Source organism: Mauremys mutica, unplaced genomic scaffold (genome assembly GCF_020497125.1).
Source record: "Mauremys mutica isolate MM-2020 ecotype Southern unplaced genomic scaffold, ASM2049712v1 000565F_np12_obj, whole genome shotgun sequence".
Taxonomy (NCBI): Eukaryota; Metazoa; Chordata; order Testudines; family Geoemydidae; genus Mauremys; species Mauremys mutica.
Genome location: NW_025423005.1, coordinates 16348 through 21796, shown reverse-complemented (window position 1 = coordinate 21796; position 5449 = coordinate 16348).

Here is a 5449-nt window from a genome sequence, read left to right as displayed (position 1 = left end):
GAGGGGGGTGCAGAGGTGGGAGGTGGGACAGGCTGGCAGCATGGGGGGCTGAGCAGGAGGAAGGAGAGGGGGGCGCAGAGCGGGAAGGAGGGACAGGCTGGCAGCATGGGGGGCTGAGCAGGGGGAAGGAGAGGGGGGAGAAGAGCTGGGAGGAGGGACAGGCTGGCAGCACGGGGGGCTCAGCAGGGGGACGGAGAGGGGGGTGCAGAGGTGGGAGGAGGGACAGGCTGGCAGCATGGGGGGCTGAGCAGGGGGGAGGAGAGGGGGGCGCAGAGGTGGGAGGAGGGACAGGCTGGCAGCATGGGGGGCTGAGCAGGGGGAAGGAGAGGGGGACGCAGAGCGGGAAGGAGGGACAGGCTGGCAGCATGGGGGCTGAGCAGGGGGAAGGAGAGGGGGCGCAGAGCGGGAAGGAGGGACAGGCTGGCACATGGGGGGCTGAGCAGGGGAAGGAGAGGGGGGCGCAGAGGTGGGAGGAGGGACAGGCTGGCAGCGTGGGGGGCTGAGCAGGGGGAAGGAGAGGGGGTGCAGAGCGGGAAGGAGGGACAGGCTGGCAGCATGGGGGGCGGAGCAGGCAGGGGGAAGGAGAGGCGGGCGCAGAGCAGGAAGGAGGGACAGGCTGGCAGCATGGGGGGCTGAGCAGGGAGGGGGAAGGAGAGGGGGGCGCAGAGCGGGAAGGAGTGACAGGCTGGCAGCATGGGGGGCTGAGCTGGGGGAAGGAGAGGGGGGCGCAGAGCGGGGAGGAGGGACAGGCTGGCAGCGTGGGGGGCTGAGCAGGGAGGGGGAAGGAGAGGGGGGCACAGAGCGGGGAGGAGGGACAGGCTGGCAGCGTGGGGGGATGACCTGTGGGAAGGATAGGGGGCCGCAGAGAGGGGAGTAGGGACAGGCTGGCACATGGGGGGCTGAGCAGGGGGAAGGAGAGGGGGGCACAGAGGTGGGAGGAGTGACAGGCTGGCACATGGGGGGCTGAGCAGGAGGATGGAGAGGGGGGTGCAGAGGTGGGAGGAGGGACAGGCTGGCACATGGGGGGCTGAGCAGGAGGAAGGAGAGGGGGGCCAAGAGGTGGGAGGAGGGACACGCTGGCAGCAGGGGGGGCGGAGCAGGGGGAAGGAGAGGGGGGCGCAGAGGTGGGAGGAGGGACAGGCTGGCAGCATGGGGGGCTGAGCAGGGGGAAGGAGAGGGGGGCGCAGAGGTGGGAGGAGGGACAGGCTGGCACATGGGGGGCTGAGCAGGGGGAAGGAGAGGGGGGCGCAGAGGTGGGAGGAGGGACAGGCTGGCAGCATGGGGGCTGAGCAGGGGGAAGGAGAGGGGGCGCAGAGGTGGGAGGAGTGACAGGCTGGCACATGGGGGGCTGAGCAGGGGGAAGGAGAGGGGGGAGCAGAGGTGGGAGGAGGGACAGGCTGGCACATGGGGGCTGAGCAGGAGGAAGGAGAGGGGGGCGCAGTGGTGGGAGGAGGGACAGGCTGGCAGCATGGGGGGCTGAGCAGGGGGAAGGAGAGGGGGGAGCAGAGGTGGGAGGAGGGACAGGCTGGCAGCATGGGGGGCTGAGCAGGGGGAAGGAGAGGGGGGCACAGAGGTGGGAGGAGGGACAGGCTGGCAGCATGGGGGGCTGAGCAGGGGGAAGGAGAGGGGGGCGCAGAGGTGGGAGGAGGGACAGGCTGGCAGCATGGGGGGCTGAGCAGGCAGGGGGAAAGAGAGGGGGAGCATAGCGGGAAGGAGGGACAGGCTGGCACATGAGGGGCTGAGCAGGGGGAAGGAGAGGGGGGCGCAAAGGTGGGAGGAGGGACAGGCTGGCAGCATGGGGGGCTGACCAGGCGAACGGAAAGGGGGGTGCAGAGGTGGGAGCAGTGACAGGCTGGCACATGGGGGGCTGAGCAGGGAGAAGGAGAGGGGGGCGCAGAGGTGGGAGGAGGGACAGGCTGGCACGTGGGGGGCTGAGCAGGGGAAGGAGAGGGGGGGCAGAGGTGGGAGGAGGGACAGGCTGGGACATGGGGGGCTGAGCATGGGGAAGGAGAGGGGGGCGCAGAGGTGGGAGGAGGGACAGGCTGGCACATGGGGGGCTGAGCAGGGGGAAGGAGAGGGGGACACATGAAAGTCGCAGGGAGGGGGCTGAATGGGGAAGATTGGAGGAGGAACCAGCGATCAGTGGGCAGTGGCAAGTGGGCAGGTGGGAGAAGTAGAGGAGGATGCCCATAATGTGCAGGAAGTGGGCTGGGGGGTGGGGGGAGATGCAGAGGCTGGGACGGAGCAGGGGCGGGGCCTAGAGTGGGGATGGGGATGTGGGCAGGGCCATGGCTGGAAGAGGGGGAACCCGGAGTGGGGCTGGGACACTGTTGACGAGAGCGACACCCCCTGTCCTCCAAGGAATCACTGGTTAATGTTGTGTCCATGAGTCCTGTCCCTCCCGAGCCCTGTGTGTCTGGAGGCTGGGGCTGGGGCTGGGGCCTGTTTCTGGGCACTAGTCTGGATTGCTGGAGCAGGCTCTGGTCCCCTGTTTTGCACGGGGCTGAGGTAATTCCCGCAGCACCAGACAAGCAGCCTGCAGCACTGACTGTCAAAGGGCGAGCTGAGGCTGCTGGCCCCGACACCGCCCCTCGCTAGTACTGTGGGTGTGTCAGAGGCAGTTAGACTTTGTGATACCGTGAGCAGGACGTTCCAGGCTCTAGTTCTTTCGGTTTTGAAGCCGGGGGATGTGCCAGGAGCGGCCGGCGCCTCCATCCCCTGTCGAAGACACTGAAAACCTTGGGAGCAGGCTGGGGTTAAACCCTGCGGCTCCCTGACCCCCCACCCCGGCGGCACGGCTGTTACAGCCCGGGAGAGGGGAGCGGTCCCTGGGAGCAGGCGTGCGCCCTAGAGACAAGGGCTCTGGGTGCTGGCGAAGCTGGGAGCCCCCTGGACTCTGCAGGTAGGGGGGGGTCTCTCACTGCAACTCAGCTGCATTGCTCCCCGGGATATTTCCTGGCGGGTTGTACGGGCTCCTGGGGCCTGGGCTCCCCCAATATTTGGGGCCCGGGCGCCGCCAATGTTTGGGGCTGGGTCTTTCCCAAAGCCCCTTGCGCCTCCCCCGGCCCCACCTCTTCCCCTGCAGTTCCGCTCCTAGCGCCCCCCCTTCGCCCTGCACTAGTGCCAGGGCAGGCTGCTCCTGCCCTTGCCCTTCTGCCTCTGAGCCTTCCCTTTTCCAGCGGGACCCTCCACCAGCACAGCCTCCATCTGCCCGCCACCCCGGGCAAGGGGCAGCCCCACCCCCAGTGAGGCTACAGTGAGGGGCAGCAGCAGGGGAGGCGTTGCACATTATGATGTCAGTTCCCCCCGCTCGGTACCCACCATAGGGGAGGCGAGGGGGCTTCCTGGACCTGAGAGGGGCCCTAGGAGCATGTGCAGTGGCAGTGGTGGTGGTGGGGGGGGTGAGTGTGCTGTGGGGGGGGAAGAGGAGGGGGGCCCTTCCCCCAGAGCTCACTGCTGCTGGTGGGGAGAGGGCTCCGCTTACAAGGCAGGGGTGTGGATGTGGGGTGGGGGGGGGAGACTTGGACCTGTTCTGGGCACCACCAAAAATTATACAAACTTGCTGCCCACACAGATTCAGAGCCCTGGCCAGTCACGTCTCCACTGCCAGGTTGAGATTTGTTTGCTGATCTGCTTTATTTACCGACAGCTGTAGGAACCGATAACCAGTTGTAATTTTCCCTTGGGGTGTTGTTGGATTCAGGAGCACAAGCCCTGTGGATCCTAACTCCCCAGTGTTTATGAAAATCTCCCCCTCTGAGTGTAAATTGCATCTGTCTGTGCCCGTGATGCCTTTTGCATCTCGGACGGGAGGAAGCCGACCCCAAGGGAGGGCAGATGAGCCAGCTACTGCCCTCAGGGTGCTTCTGGCAGGGAGGGGGTGGCTTTACCTCTCATTGGCACTATCAGATCAGTGGCCACCACTGATTGCAGGTGCTCAGTGAGTGTCTCACCCGCCAGCCCTGTTCTCGCCTACCTCTTCCCAAGCGTGCCAGCCCCAGCAGCCGTCCTGGCCTAAGACAGCTTAAAGCCACTCCAGCTGCAGCTGCTGTGCTGCCCACTGTGACATTATGCCCATGATGACCGACGACTGAATCCATCCCTCACTCTGGGGGACACTGAGGCTGGGCCAGAGACACAGAAAGGGAGGCCCAAGGGAGAGGCCTGGTAGCTGGACTGGATGGCTTCTTAACATTCCTTCTTATAATTCTATTATTTAGGTCATTAGAAGGTGTTCCTAGGAGTACCTAGGAGTGACCCAGCCCCTGCATGGCACCACCCCTTTTCCTACATACCCCTGACTTGCCAGGTCCCTCATTTCAGTAATGCGTCTCAGCCAGTATAAGCAGTACATACCCATGCACCCATTCCCATTCCCACCATGCCCACTGATGCCTCCATTCACTGGCCCCATCCCTGGACAATGCACAGCCCAGGGCAATGCAGACAGCCCCCTGGCTGCTTTCCTTACATCACTTCCTCTATTCCCCTGCTGCTGATTCTGTGGGCATCCATCCCCAAAGTGTCATGTACGATGCTGACATGTGTCTACACACTCATTTCACCATGGCCTCTTTCCTGGCCCTGCCCACTCAGTCTCTTCTTTCCGGTACCTCCAAAGGGGACATTCGTGTCCCTCATCACTGTCAGACTGGCCAGCCACACTTCCTCCATCCTCATCCTCCTCAAAGAGGCTGACCATGCTCCCTCCATCCATCCCTCTCCGTATCCATGTACATCCATCCTGAGTGCTCTGCGTCCCTCTACTGGATCCAGGCGTACCCTGTGCACCACGATTTGAGGTCTTTATTAACTCAGCCAGAGCTTAGGGGTCTATTACAGGAGTGGGTGGGTGAGGTTCTGTGGCCTGCGATGTGCCGGAGGTCAGACCAGATGATCATAATGGTCCCTTCTGGCGTTACAGTTGTTGGTGTTATATGTTAAAAATTGCATAATTAAAGGGGTGCCCACTCTCAGCCACAGTAAGTCTAAAAACTAAACAGGAGTTTTGCGTTCCTCTCGCCACCCTGATTAACCAAAAAGGGTGGCAGGTAAATCTACCCCCAGTCGTAGCCAAACTGGGCAATAGAGAAGTTGAAAAAAAAAAGTGTACTTAATAACTAAAATTAAGCAATTAAAAGCATAAATCATAAACCAGGCAGCAACTCAAATCTACGCCCAGGGCAAGTTGCAGGCCTTAAAACAAAACTTCCAGGCAAAAAAAAAATAAAAGCACTGGCTAAGCAAGTACCGGTCCTTCAAGGACTTGTCAAAATTTGACCATTTGTGCTCAGCATACGCCATAACAGCCACAAAAACATTTAATAGTTAAATGCCAATAAACCATGCGTTTTTGCCCAGGTGGCAAGCCTCACGAAAAAAACCTTAAATAGCCTTGTAAGTAAAAATGTTTTTTAAAAAAACCCAACCAAAAATGGTGAGGGCTAGT